Below are 15,312 nucleotides of genomic sequence, written 5' to 3' on the forward strand. Positions count from 1 at the left end.
CTACAGCCTAGCATGCTCACAACCCTGGGTTCTATCACCAGCATCACAAAAAAAGGACAAAAGTATGGATAGTATATTTGTAAATACTCTATTATTTACATATTTATTTATTTGAGAGAGAGAGAATGGGCATACCAGGGCTTCCAGTTGCTATAAATGAACTCTAGACGTATGCGCCACCATGTCTGGCTTATATGGATTCTGAGCAATTGAGCCTGGGTCCTTTGGCTTTTTATCTCTCTGGCCCTAGATACTTTATTTTACTGTTATTTCCTATTATAGATATTAATCAGCTGGGTAAATTATAGACTAGGGCCATGGAATGTTTAGCCCTCAGGCATCTATCAGAGGTCTGAAATGCCCGTTAACAGGTGGGCTTGGTAAATGCCAGGACTTAACATGATTGAAAGGGTGTTTTGAGTCATGGCACATAGCAACATGGAAATAAAACAGATATATCACAAGTGGGTGGTAGAAATAGACTGGAAGAAAATTTTAACACCTCATATATGACAAAGATTTATCTATACTAGTAGCTTCTCTGTTTCATGAGACATTCATTTCCCTGTGATCTGAGATTCTATATCTGTATTATATATTTCCTTCTAAAATTCTTTCTGGTCACTATTTTCTTGTTTCACTTTTTCTTAAAACTTTATAAAAATAGTATTTCAAACTGTGCAGTCTCAAGAATCCCAGTTATAAAAAATGCACAGATTTCACTTGGCATGCCAGCACCTTCAGCATTCTGTGTCTGGTTTGTGTGAGCATCTCCATTTTCCAGGGTTATTCCCATTCTTGCCAACATCTGCTCTTCCCTTTTCCCCTTGGGGTACCTTCCTTCTCTTCTTTGTGGGAGCCTTTTTAGGCTTGGGATCTGGCTTTGGTGAAGCAAATTTAGCAGACAGACTTGCAGATCCCTGTAGTTCATCCTTCATCTTGGATTTATCTCCTTCAGCATCCCTTTCTATTTGGATATGGTGGCAGTGGAGGGATGTAGGTGCTGAATGTGGGGATGCAGCCAACTTGAGGCTCTGGCCATTACAGTGGTCATCCTCACTTCTTCCAGCATCAACTTTTGAAAATGAAAAAAGGATAGAGTTCATTATATTAGCTTGCTTTGAAAGTCATTTGTTCACTCTTATCTTGGTAACCACTTGTGGTTAGAGTCTCATGAAAAGTATCTAGGATATTGTTGGAATAGTTCTTGTTTCTCGTTGAGGGTCTAGTAGAAACATGGGAAAGGGCAGATATTTGGGCAGGAGATATGTAAAACTATTATTAATCATGGAATGACATCTTGAGAAATTAAATGACAGGGGTCATGACACATGCATTTATTTTTTTAAAATGTTTTAAAAATATTTATGAGAGAGGTAGAGAGAGGATGAAAATGGGCACACCAGGACCTCTAGTCACCTCAAACAAACTCCATATACATGCTCCACCTTGTGCATCTGGCTTTATGTGGTCCTGGGGAACTGAACCTGGGTCCTTTTAGCTTTGCAGGCAAGCACCTTAACCGTTAAGTCATTTCTCCAGCCCGTGCCTCAATTCTCAATCCCCAATTGAATATTATAGGGAGACCTTCTAAGTCCTGGTCAGTTTTGAAATGAATAGTCTTCAATAGAGTTACTTGGGCATTTTCAAGTTGCCTTCCTGTTTATGTAATCTTTTTTATATCTCTTATGTCCTTTGTGACGGATCTTCTTTTACTAATCATCCTTTGCTTGAGATTCATAGACCCTTTGGAAAATTGGAGCTCTGGGCTTTCTTTTGGTTTCTACTTTGTGAAAGCCCCATCCTGTGTCCCCAGGGTGCTCCTTTATTTTGCTCTTTAATAAGTGTGCTGGGAATTGTGACATTTAAACAGTGACCTTGCAAAATTGGACTTGTCAATAGGAAAAGTACTCTTTCCTTCCTAAAGATTGACAGGAACCTGAGATGGCTGAAGTTTCTCTGGGCTTTTTCTGGCAAGAGTACATAGGCAAGAAATACTCCGGAGAGTTCAACATTGAATCATATCATATCATAGTACATGACTAGGTGCCTTAATCTTGCGTTTGGACTAACTCAGGAGAAATTGTTGGCAGAGGTACTAGTAGCCTGACAAAATTATATTGAGAAAAAAATGTAGTGTGTTAATGTAAGAGGAGAATAATGTAAAAAGAATTACAGATAAATCTATAAGACTCCATTCCAGGTTGTAATCAGGCACTTGCTTCTGGCTGTGAGTAAATAGTAGTAATTGAATAAGTTTTCAGTGATTTGGAAATATCAGTAAAAGGAAAATGAACAAAAGGAAAAGGGTGGCCACAAGTCACTCTGTGAAAAGAGGAGCTCTTGAGATGTGCATGGGCCAAGTAGGTCACCATATTTGCTATTTGACTCTTGGGTTTTACTCCTTTGAACTTTGAATTGTGATCTTCCCATTGGTGTTTCAAAGGTAGAGGAGTCAAGGATTACATTGCAGTGTGAGATTCCTCACAAAAAGGATCCCACTGTGATCTTATGCACTCTCTCTCTCAACTTGAATAACTGGGTACCACCGAAGCTGGGTGGGGGGGATCCTCCGGTTAACATTGCAGAAGTACCTCAGTTTCAAAGCAAGTGTCTAGTAAAGTGCCACTCTTGTCTATCTATGCCCATTCTGCCTTTCATAGTCTCCATTATTTTCTTGCTCACTCAGAATGTCAACCTCAGAGGAATTATTGGCCCTGCCCCTTCCTTTGCATTTAGTCAGCCATAAATTATATCCCTTCTATCTAGTCTTTTTTCCACCCATTGTCACTGACTCCATTTATTCAGCCCTGTCTTATATATCATACCTTAACAAATGCAATTCCCTTCCAGGCAACTTCCTTCCCCTCGTAACAGTGCATCTCTTTGGATCTCACCCCTTCTTTTGCACCAATTACAAAAAGACCCTCTGTGCTCTGCTTTTCCCACCTCTAATTTTGGATCCCAGCACTCCCTTATCACTACATTCCTATCAGCCTCCCCACTCCCAGGCTGTATTCTGATTCTTGAGAATACCTGTTTCCTTTATAACTTAAGCTCAGTCTACCTTTCTCTTGGAATTGCCCCTTCCTCATTCTCTGCAAGCTACACTATTCCCTATTCAGGAGCCAGTAAAATGCCATGATATCCATGATTTCTACCAGTGACACATTGTGACAACACTGTATATATATCTCTTATAATTCCATGCTCTGCCTTGCATGGAGTAATTTGTGTATTTATTTTAGTACACTTGTTAAGAGCTGTATTTTATGTTCCCTGTCAACCAAGGTACCTTGTACTGCATAGTAGGACATCTATTCCACAAATATTTGTCACATAAGAGAAATGAATGTGGAAATAGTATGTTCATAGAGAGTGGGAAAGACAAAGATGAGTAGATAAACTCTGATGTGATTCTCAAGGTCACATGTTAGAAGGATCTGAGGGTCTTTGATGCCTAGCAGTTACTGTCAAGTCATTCTGACCTGTCTAGCACAGGAGTCGTGCTAAAGAGAGTTGTCCACGACCTAGCAGGCAGCTCCACCAACAGTATATAGTCACTTTGTAACCAGTACTGTGATTATGGAGGATGTCATTAAATACCACACTGTTAATGTGTAATAAGATCATCTCAGATGTCATTGAAGTCATTGGCTGGGGATCTGCTAAGTAACCATCAAGGTGTCTACACCACTGACCCAAACAGGACACTTTGCTAACTCTTCCTACTAGGAAATTGTTTTTCTCATGGTAGCAGGCCTTTTTTTTGTTGTTTGATTTGGTGAAAAGTCTATTTTTGTGAGTTGATGACATTAGCAGTGAGGACCAATGTCCAAGTAGGCAATAATCATGCCTCATGAAGTTTTTAGGAAGGCAGAAGGACTGAGTTGGTGTATGTTGCATTTAGAATAGATGTGATTATAGGGTTGAACACCCAGCTCACACTTGCTTGTCATAATTAACTAGTAGTCACAAAGTAATTCGTTTCTTTGTATGTCCTCCTATCGTTGAAATAATTTAGCCCTAAGTTTCTTTGCCATCTTTCCAAAGTGCTTTATGTCCATAGTATAATTGCTTTTCAAAATGATCTGACACCGAAAGGAGCTTGCGATAAGAGCCTAGGTTCTGGAGCAGAAAGATGGCTCAGAGGTAAAGAGAACTAGCTGAGCAAAGCTCAGATCTCGAAAAGCCACATAAAGCTGGATATAAATAGCACACAGACCAATAGCACCAAGCGGTGGGAGTCAGACTCAGGAGAATCCTGAAGCTGTCAGGCCAGGTAACCTGGCTCACAGTGGTAGATAGCGAAAGACTCTGCCTCCACTCAAAATAAGGTGCAAGGCAAGGACTGACTCCCTGAGGTTGTCCTCTGACCTACACACACACACACAGAGAGAGAGAGAGAGAGAGAGAGAGAGAGAGGGAGGGAGGGAGGGAGGGAGGGAGGGAGGGAGGGAGAGAGAGAGAGAGAGAGAAACATATGTTCTAAGGTCTAGCTTGAGACTAAACTTGGTCTCTAAAGGGAAACATTTGATAGGCTAAGCTTATTATTCATAGCACTGTATGAAAGGCATTGACTCTACCAAATACATTGACTGTACCAAAAAGTATGCCTCACTAAAATTAAATGTTTATGAAGTGTGAAGGTTAATTATCTAATAAAATAAAAACATTTTTCCCTAGGTGAAAAGTATAAGTTTATTTTAGGGGTGCGGTAATGTGGCAACTGCTCAAACTTTGTCATAATTGAATCAGAAGACTAGAAAGGTGTGAGGCAGAACACAGTGTCACATACCTTATTTTTATAGGCTTACTTTTTGACCTGAACATCCTGAATTTTACTCTTGTCATTCTCTAGCTATCTAAGAGTTAGTGGTAATTTCATTTATCTTTTAGAGTAACTTTTCCTTGAAGACTTGAACGCCCAAAGAATTGGAAAACCCTTTATCTCATTTATCCATTAAACATTTGCCGACTCAATGCCGTAGGAACATACAGACGAGCAAAGCACTGTCCCAGCCCTTGCCTGACAGGGGAAGAGTGTGAATAGGGTCAGAAGCAGTCACGAACAATCAGACAAACTAGAAGCTATAAAGGGATCAGGCCAAAGCCCTGTTTCAGAATGAAAGTCAGCTACCTTTCTTCAAGTTCAGTAACCAAAGCCACTTTTCTGATTCTAGGTAGGGCTGTGTTCCGGAGGCTTGATTGATGCTTTTGGCTACTTTTCAATACATTCCTCTAACAGACGGCATTTTAGCACCTCCTGGGAGCTGGGTTGTGTTTTAGGTGAAGCCATAACAGTGAAAAGCCACCACTACCACCACAGAACAGAGGGGAGAATCAGTCAGTCAGTGAGAGCGGTCACAGGGATGTTATGTTCAAAGAGCTTAAGCACTGTAGAAAGAATAGCTTCCAAAAGAGCATTAAGAAAAGAGTTGAGAACATGGCTGCAACTTGGACTATGAGGGTGATCAAAGAGGTCTTCACTACCTAAGTGGCTTGGCGTGAAGGCTTGACAGGGGTAGAGGAGCCACTGGAGAAGCTTTGTGCTGAGAGGGCTCAAGGATTCAAGGAAGCCAGTGAGATGGGAGCCAGGGTAGGAAGCAGGGTCCTGGAAGGACTTGGTGGCTTTTCCTAGAACCAGTATCCAGTCAGTGTTAGCCTGTGGAGCTACCCTACTGTATGACACTTGATGTCTTTATTCCTGTTTTTATTATTGCTCCGTTAGCAAAAAGTGTAAGACAAAGTGTCTTTGCTGCACATATACATAACATGTATATTCATATACATGTCCCCATTCTATTCTGCTGTATCTAATGCTGGGGGTAGAGTGATTAGAATTGCTCCCCATTCCCGCAGTTTGCTGATATCTGGTACGGACCCAGGAAGATGTTGAATTAAGAGTTGAAGTACCTAACCCCTTTAATCACATTGGTAGCAGAAGCTGCCTCTTATAGTTCCCTTTGTTGTCAGCGGCACACAAATGCATTACTTATAGGGCTAAAGGCAAGCTCTTGAGGCATATAAAGTGGATTAATAAGGTTGGCTCAGCATTAAGCTATGTCAGAGCTGAGTCCAAATTTTATTCTGGTACAGGGATGACTTTCTATGTGGCCTCTCTGGCTCTGGAGTTAATTTGGATGCTGAGTAGCTCCACAGGTATTTATATGTAGTGCTTGGTATTTTTACTGGGTCCTATTCTTCTCCCTTGGATCACCTAAAATGGTTAAGAATTTTCTAGTGGGATTAAGGTTGTGATCTCGGGGGAGGGATGGGACATCTGCTCTTGGTTATTTTTGTGTGAGCTGCTTCCCCTTAAATGTATGTTCACAAATGAGCCACAGCCTAATCAGCTGGGGTTGAAGGAAGACACGACTAGGTGCTGCTCCTGAACTTGGTCTCTGAGTCATGGCTTCTCAAAAGCACTCAGGTAAAAGCTTTCTGTTCTTTCTTTATCTTGAGCACAATCTGTTAGGTCAGTGCATCTGTCATCTGTCTAGAAGATAATTTTTTTATTAAGTTACTCTAGTTTCATCTAAATGGCAAATAAATCATAGTTTGTCACTTTTGTTCTTGCCTTCTCATGCTCTTTCAAGGATGAAAGATGATTCTTACTCAAGTAAACTCAGCAGTTTGAGTGACCTACTTTTTATGACTATATTTTAAATTTTCAGGATGTCTTGTGAAACTAAGAGATTATAGTAATAAAGCAGGTATTTTTGCTAGGAATTTTTGGTCTTTCATAAGATAAGTTATCATCTTGACAGAAGTTGAAATCTAATTTAAGGTTTTAGGAAAAGGTAAATTGAAAAACAAGAAGAAAAGGTAAATTTAAAAAAAAGAAGAGGTAAATTGAATAGGGAGCAGGAGGGAGGAGGATTATTTGTAACCAGGAATTTCCATGATGACTTACCACATATTTCCTTTTTCTGAACAATATATTTAATATTCCTAAAATGGCCATGACTCTCTTTGCTATGACAAATACTAGTTATGCTTAGCTGGCAAAGTTACCCATCCCCTTAGACAGTAGGGACATGACTGAGAGCCTTCTTCTTGTTTGGTAGCCTGGCATTAGGGAGCATTTTGGCCATGAACAAGAAGGCCATGGAACAGGAACAGAGGCTGGATGACAGAAGCCCAGTACTGTGGAGTCAGCCTGTTGCCTGGGTCCTTCTCTAAGATCAGGAATGTGGCAGTTGCTCTGTTGCCCTCTGCCCAAGAAACAGTTCTTTTTCTTGGAGCTGATGAAGTAAGCTGGATAGAAACCAAGCACTTTGTCCTATCTCTGAGCTTTCAGGTTAAGGGACAGAGCAATTACTGATGGTAGTTTATTATTTTTTTCAGGAAGTTTTATTTCTGAAACTTGTGATTGCCTGTTGATTGCCCAACAATAGAAATACTTTTTGTATGTTTTTAGTGTTTTAAAACACATATTCTGTAATGGAGTTTCCTACTTTTAAGTAATTCATAGAAATGTCTACTTTGCTTCCAGACATTCAATGGCTGTCTGGTTATTTTTCTGTAACCCCCAGGAACTGTTTAACAAGCATGGCACCACAAGCATTGGACCACATGCCTGAGATTGTGGTTATCAGACAATGTATGCACTCTGTAGCTGTAGGCAGCCAGCTATACCAATTGTCTTAGTAGACCTTTAACACACATTAACTAGAAATGAAGTTTGCTTTAGTTACTAATTTACAGACAGACAGGAAAATAATTTTAAAATGTGACATGGCATACCAACCTTGAGTATAACAGGACATTAAATCTTTACAGTTTCTTGCATATCTGAATCTTGGAATTATAACTGTGGTTCAATTAAATTAATGCTTTTGACATTGAATGATTTGCCTGCAAAATTTGTATCAATACATTTTTGTTAATAAATTATTTAATAGAGAGAGAGTGAGAGAGACGGAGACAATGAGCACGCCAGGGCTTCTAGTCACTGCAAATGAACTCCAGATGCATGTGCCACCTTGTGCATCTGGCTTATGTGGGTCCTGGGGGATTGCCTTAGGCTTCACAGGCAAGTGCCTTAACCACTAAGCCACCTTTCCAGCCCCCCTTTTAAAAAAATATTATTTATTTATTTGAGAGTGACAGACAGAGAGAGAAAGAGGCAATAGAGAGAGAGAAAATGGGCGCATCAGGACCTCCAGCCACTGCAAACGAATTCCGGATGCGTGCGCCCCCTTGTGCATCTGCCTAACATGAGTCCTGAGGAACCAAGCCTCGAACCGGGGTCTTAGGCTTCACAGGCAAGTGCTTAACCGCTAAGCCATATCTCCAGCCCCTTATTTAGTTTTTGAGAGAGGGAGAGAGAGAGAGACATTTTCTTTACTCTTCGCTTTTGAGTCAAGGTCCATGATAGAGATGTGGTGGGAACTATGATCATTTGTCCTAATCTGCACAACATTCCTTTTCTTGGCAAGATGAAACAGGAGGGGTGAGATGAAATTAATCAAAGTAGATTGGCTTCTTAAAATCCGTGAAGAGTGGTAAGCAGGTTTAGTTGAGAGTGAAGCTGAAAGAGTCATGCTTTTAATGACCACAAAATGACAGCCTGCCATTTCACCACAACTGGAGAGACCGAGAGTACATGTTCCGTGGCTGTGTCACAAACACTTTTCTCCCATATGAAGAATAGAGCATGTGACATGGAGTACATGCAACATTAGGAGAAAGTAAGCACTAGGTCATAATTTGGCCTGTTGGAAGTTCAGAGACACATAGTTTTTTCATTAAGTAATCTTTTTCCAACCTCCCTGACACCAGATATAACCTAAAATGGTATGATCTATACATCACTGGACCAGAAAGACTTTATTTTTTTTTTCCTAAATGCAGCATTCAAGTGAAGTTACTGGTAATGTTGGATCATGTGTACATATTCTATTTTTAAGAAAAAAAAACACTCGTTGAATATTCTATGAAATTCTAGGAAAGACTACTTTTCAGCTATGACTAATAAGCTCCGTCTCATTGCAGCTATTTTTGTGTCTATTCGCAAATGTCTGACGACACCTCCAGGTGTGTTAGCAGGCCTGTGCCACAAGTGTCCTATTAATCAGCCGCGGCTTCCTCCCATCTGTTGAATGTCGTCAGGATAGTAATACACCCTTTCTTTGGAAGCCAGCGTTTATATGTGGTCACCATTGTACAAATATGTTGGACTTAGCAATTTAAATTTAATTTTACTTATAAGTAAACGGAAAGTTTTTCCCATTTAGGTTGCTGTTCAGTGTTTGCACTGTTCTAGCTGTATGCCACAGCACTCATGGAAAGCATATAGTTATAAGAATGCTATCTAGTTAAAATATTCACTATCTCTTGAAACATTATTTTTAGCCTCTTGGGTTTAAGAGAGAAATATACATTAGCAACACATGAACTTACGAAAAGTATATAAAAGCACAACTAAGACTTAAACATAAACCAAATCTTTTCTAAGAGATTTATAATTTTTAAAATACAGTGTCATATTACTTGTATATGTGAATGATTAAATTTGAAGCCAACTTTTTTTTTAATTATTATTATTCATGTCTCCCCATTCACAATACAGACCAGGCACAGTGGCTCAGGCTGGGGTGTACTTGGGGTTAGGTTTCCTTTGCCTCCTCTTTCTATGAAGCCAACTTTTTTGTTGTTGTTGTTGTTTTTTTTTTTTTTTTTTTTTGAGGCAGGGTCTTGCTCTCACCCAGGCTGACCTGGAATTTACTATGTAGTCTCAGGGAGGCCTTGAACTCATAGTGATCCTCCTACCTCTGCCTCCCGAGTGCTGAGATTAAAGGCATGCACCAACATGCCTGGCTTCGAAGCCAATTTTTTTAAAGATTTTTTTTATTTTTATTTATTTATTCATTCATTCATTCATTTATTAGAGAGAGAGAGAGAGAGAGAGAGAGAGACAAATGGGTGCACTAGGGCCTCTGGTCACTGCAAATGAACTCCAGACACATGTGCCACCATGTACATCTGGCTTATGTGGGACCTAGAGAATTGAACCTGGGTCCTTAGACTTTGTAGGCAAGTATCTTAACCGCTAAGCCAACTCTCCAGCCCGAAGCCAATTTTTTTTTAATTTATTTTTCATTTGAGAGAGAGAGGAAGAAAAAAAGAAGCAGATAGGAGAGAGAAAATGGGTGCCGCAGGACCTCCAGCTGTGCAAACAAACTCCAGACACATGCACCACCTTGTGCTTCTGGCTTATGTGAGTCCTGGGGAATTGAACCTGGGTCCTTTGGCTTCATAGGCAAACTCCTTAATCACTAAGCCATCTCTCCAGTCCCTGAAGCCAATTTTTTTTTTATTAAGATACTCAAGTTTCTCTAGGCACCTGTTAGCATGTTGGATATACATCAAGATTTTTTTTTTTTTCAGAAAGAGGACATTTGTTAACTGAAGAATGATAAGTCTTTTGAAGCAGGCATAGGAAGAAAATCAGACTGCCACCTTAAAATAGATACCTAGCATTCATTAACCTAGTCTCATTTCTAACTGCATTCTAGCTAAGCTAGAATGTGGTTTCCGGAATGTATTTCTATTAAACATCTGTGTCTTAGAAAATCAGGTAAAATCTGACATGACTATAAGGTGTAACTTAGGTTTCAGCACCCAAGGGTCATGGAAAATGATTTTTCAAATCTAGTTGTAATATTTTACATTTGATCAAATTCCTTGGTCCATGAAAACAAAGAAAATATTTCCATGAAGGAAAGAGAGAGAGAAATTTCCACAAGAAAAAAAAAATCAGTATTGCTTGGAAATAGAGGCACAGCTCATTGGATGGAAAATTATTTTGAATGCTTGTCCATGCACTGAAGTTTTGATGTTAGTCATAGTATCTTAGCTCCTTTTGTCCATCAGCAGGGTACATGGAGTGACTCTGTATGTAAGGTCCTTCTGGTATAGATACTATGGATCCTACTATTGTGGAAGAATTTTGTGTTACAGAGAAATCTCACTGCTATTTACAAATGTACACCCCGACATTAAAATTTATCAAAGAGCTTACCCTAGGACCCACATAACCTCCACAAATAGGTAACAAGAGACATGGAATTCTAATTATATGCAGCAAACTTTGCATTTGATGATGGGTGGCATGGCTTTTCGATAACTATCATAGGTCAAGGCAAATGTGTCTGGAATGGTAGAAAAATAAAAAGCTTCAACATTCTACGCGCTTACAGATTAGGGGATAAAAATTATTCCCTAAGAGATAAATGAGATAAAATAGAGACAGAGAGGTAAAATGCCACCTTCCCCTTCCCCTCTTCCATGGTCATTTCTAAGAGGGGAAAGTGTAAGCTTTTTTCCTCTTGTGAAGCCAGGGCCAAACCATGACTCTGCCTTCTGGGGTGCTCACCACTTGGGATATTTATTCTCCTTCGGGGTCCTCTTTGTCAACTAGGTTCTTAGAGCTGTTAACTCCTATGAAGACAAGTACCAGCAAAACATTTTGGTCTTGAACATATCACCCATATTTTGTGCAAAGTTTTGATAAGATGTCTGTCTTTCCAGTGGAAATGTACCTTTCAGCTTCATACTAAAACCTATGGGGTGACAGTATGAAATAGTTTTCTACCAAATAATCATGAAGTTAGACAAATAAGAGGTCAGCTAATGCAGGTTGCCTAAAGTTCCACTAGATTTCTTGCAAAACTAAAAAAGGAAAAGGAAAAAAAAGTATTAAAGTTTATGAATTTGTCTTAAGCATTATTAACATACTTTTAAGTATTTCTAGCCTGTTTTACTCAATAGGCAGCAAAGCCAACATTGCTAGAAGTGCCTATTTTGTCTTGATTAATAAGTATTTCTACACATAAACATGACGTAAGTCAACTGTTGAAATCAATTCTAAAATATGCCCTTTGAAATCTTTTCTTTCATTTGGATACAGTCTAGGTTTAAGCATACAGTGTTGGGGAATATAAGGTGACCATGATTTTCTCATACTTGCAGAACAGAAAAAAAAAAACAAGATTTATTGCCTAAAGCTACAACTCAAAAATACCAAGACATGAGTCCTTTTTATTGGTACCATTAACTCAGAGTTGACTTGTTTAATGTGCCTTTTGTGTGGTTTAAGGAATGATACTGTGGTGTGTGGCTTCATTGACTGACATTTTCAACGCACTTTGGCACTTCCATGTTCTTTGGTGAGCCATGGATTATTTTATCATCTGGATGCCTAGAAACTGAGCAAGTCATGTTCTAGAACGATGAAAGTAAACAGTGAAGAACTTGGTGTTGGCAGTGTAATGGTTCTGAAAGTATGTGCTTTAAAAAAATGAAAAGGCCTGGCAGGTAAGATCTCTCTGGTACTGTGAACCACCGTGGAGTTTTTCCTTTCTTCAAACCCCCTAGAAACCAGCCAGGCATGTTGACTTATATGTGTAATCCCAGCACTGGGAAGGTGGAGGCAGGGAGATTACCACAAGACTGAAGCCCGTCTGAACTAGAGAGTGAGACCCTATCTCAAAGAAAAACCCAAACCAAACAAAACCTCTCAATACCTCTAAATGGAATTTGTCACATTTTCAAGCATTTTTGTTACGATACTAACATCCTTATTTTAACCACAAAGCTAGGGCTCAAAAATACCAAAAGTTGGGACTATATATGGGACTCTAGATATTACTTGAGTATAAAAATAGTTGGAATCCATTTCTGCCTTAGTAGACATTAAAATGAGTACTTTCACAGCTCTTAGTGAAGGAGAACAGAATTTTCAAATATGGTCCAAGAAGGTAGCATCCGAGGGGCTCCACCCATCACAGTTACCATCTGGATAGAAAATATATGCTATCTAATTATATAAATTCCATTATCTTTCCAGTGACATTTAGGAGCTACTGATCATTTAATTTCTTTACATTTACTCTTTATTTTATTTTTCTGGTACTGAGAATTGAGCTCAAGGTCTCACCCATAGTAGATCAGGACTCTATTCCTATGGTTTATCTCCAGTCATTTTGGAAAATTTTGAGACAAAGTCCAACTAAGTTGCTCACACTGACCTTGAACTCATTGTGTAGCAAAGATGGGCCTTGAACCTGCAATACTTCTGCCTCAGCCTCCTGAGTAACTGATTATAGGCTTGTGTCCCAGGCCTGCCTTAGCATGTACCCATATTGAGGATTTATTTGGTTTTTCCACTCAGCTTTTAACAAGAAAGCAAATCTTTGTTGAGGGTATAGTTTCAGCATGGCAGACATGGCAAAGGGAAGTCAAAGATCTCATGTGAGATGAGAAAGACCAAGGAGAGTGACTGAAGGTGAGTGATTTTCCACATACTGTCATGGCCACAGGTACTTCTGCCTATAGACTGGAGGCCACGGATAGCTACACAGCTGCCTCCCACCTCAAGGTACCAAAGGTCACAGCAATAGGTCCCGGTTTCATTGTGTGTGCATTTGGTGGGAACCCAGTCACACAAGAAAACATCCTAGTGTTCTTTTCAGAGAAAAGGGCAAATAAGACCAGTCTCTTGTCTTCTTTAGTCTCTTGATGGGTGACACAACTGTGCCAAGCAACTGTCCTTGCACAAGAATGCCACTCATTTGCCTCCCCTGCCAGCTGTCTCAGCAGAGGGGGTCTGGGTGATGGAGGCATGAGGCACAGGGCATTGATGTGAAGGTTCCCTTGCCTGATTTCCCTTGTTGGGAGGCTGGCTGCAGAGGACCGACACTGGTTTGAGGGAGAGTTCACTAGCCTTGGCTCAGGCGAGTTCCCAGACACAGGGTGTGGTTTCCTTAGCTCACTCTCTGCTATTTGGTTGCCTGTGGCAACAGGAGCCAAACAATTTGAACATGTGGTTGCATTAAAAAAAAAAACCTGGGAATGGAACCCAAAGTAGGAGTTTGGGGCTATTCAGTTGGTGGAAGAGCTGTGGTGAGTATCGGGCAACTGCTCATTTATTTTTGCTCATTCTTTTTCTCTAAATTACACTCTAGATGTTTGTTAGCATAATAACTATGTGTATAGATAGTTTGACTTAAAACAGCCTCAGTTCTTGCTTTTCCAACACAAATTAAATAACTGCTATTTATACTCGTGTTAATTTCTTTTTCCAAGGAAGAGGGAAAATTAGCATATGTCTAAAGAAATTGAAAACCAATAGAAACTTACATTTGGTATCTTCATGGTGGCAGGACAGTATAGAAAAGGACTTGGCAGAGGGGCTACAAAAGACCTTGGCAGTGCTCAGGATGTGCAGCCTGTTGTCTTAAGACCACAGCTGGTCTGGGGGTGGGGAGCAAATGGAGGTTGTTCAGAGGAAAAGGATGGAGGAGATTCTGCAACAATTCAGCTTAACCCTTTGTAAAAGTCATTTTATTTCAACTTCAATGTTTAGAACAGCAAATATGCCAAATGGTAACACTTCAGTGAATAGACCAGACCACATTGGTTGACCTGAAGGGAATTTGATTTTAGTATGTCACAAAACCACACATCATTGTGACAAGCAATTCTCAGCTGCCAAATGTGCTGGCATGAGGTGCGAATGCCACTTTGCTAAATCCTGTGTAGCCCTATGGCGCAGGCCCCAAACATCAGCAAGCGATCTAGAATAAAGTTCTTTGGGATCAATTCGTGGACTAAAATGGTTACTGCCACATATCAAGTACATTTCAACGTTTTAAGACAATTGATGATGTTGTGCCTAGTGTGGTAGTTAGCTGTAACGTTTTCGTTCAAATGAATAGATTTGTATGGACAAAAAGGACATGAGGTCTCCAGAGAATACTCTTTTTCCCTTAAAAGGTGACAATGGAAGAGGCAAAAGCCAACAGGGAGGCTTCCTGATGGCATGTGACATGGCGGGGCAGCTGTGAGAGCACAGGGCTCAGCCCTTACCCTCTCCTGCCCTGGCTTGTCGGTGCTTCCACAAGACCATACACACTCTACACCAGATGCCTTTCCTTCTTGAAAAATTGTTTCTGCTTCCTTGCTTGCTCCATTACACCCCCTCCACTCATTTTGGTCTCTGCTCACAATAGCTGCACCTCCCAAAATCCTTGTAAGGTGACCTTGGTGAACACAAGCTCTGGTTTACTTGTAGCCCTCAGTGTCCTTTATGAGTCAGCGGAGTGGTACATCTGAGTTGGGATTTCTGCCATGTCCCCGGGAAGTCTCTGGCACTTGGAGTTTAACTGAGAGGCACTTTCTTCCTGGACACCATCGCAAAGTATCAGTTACCTTGGTATCTGGTAGATAGCCAGGCTTAAGTGGAAGGTGGGCCCTGGTCCCCATGGCCTGTGGAATAAGAGGTTTTCTTAGCCACATGCAGCT

General features: G+C 40.3%; 1 protein-coding gene and 1 pseudogene across 4 annotated transcripts in view; one reads left to right on the forward strand and one right to left on the reverse strand.

The window, feature by feature from the left end:
- The window catches only part of Fhl1 (four and a half LIM domains 1), a 65,469-nt gene that overhangs the window by 44,766 nt on the left and 5,391 nt on the right, over positions 1-15,312 (forward strand). Inside the window, exon 1 of one of the 4 annotated variants that reach the window (XM_045140396.1) lies at positions 13,891-13,911. The exons of the other annotated variants lie outside the window; for them this stretch is intronic. The gene's annotated coding sequence lies outside the window, so the exon portion shown is untranslated. Of the gene's footprint in view, positions 1-13,890; positions 13,912-15,312 lie in introns of those variants that run through there. 4 annotated transcript variants of the gene reach the window in all.
- On the reverse strand, positions 9,553-9,648 carry LOC123456968 (annotated as a pseudogene).

This window comes from Jaculus jaculus, chromosome X, assembly GCF_020740685.1.
Source record: "Jaculus jaculus isolate mJacJac1 chromosome X, mJacJac1.mat.Y.cur, whole genome shotgun sequence".
Taxonomy (NCBI): domain Eukaryota; kingdom Metazoa; phylum Chordata; class Mammalia; order Rodentia; family Dipodidae; genus Jaculus; species Jaculus jaculus.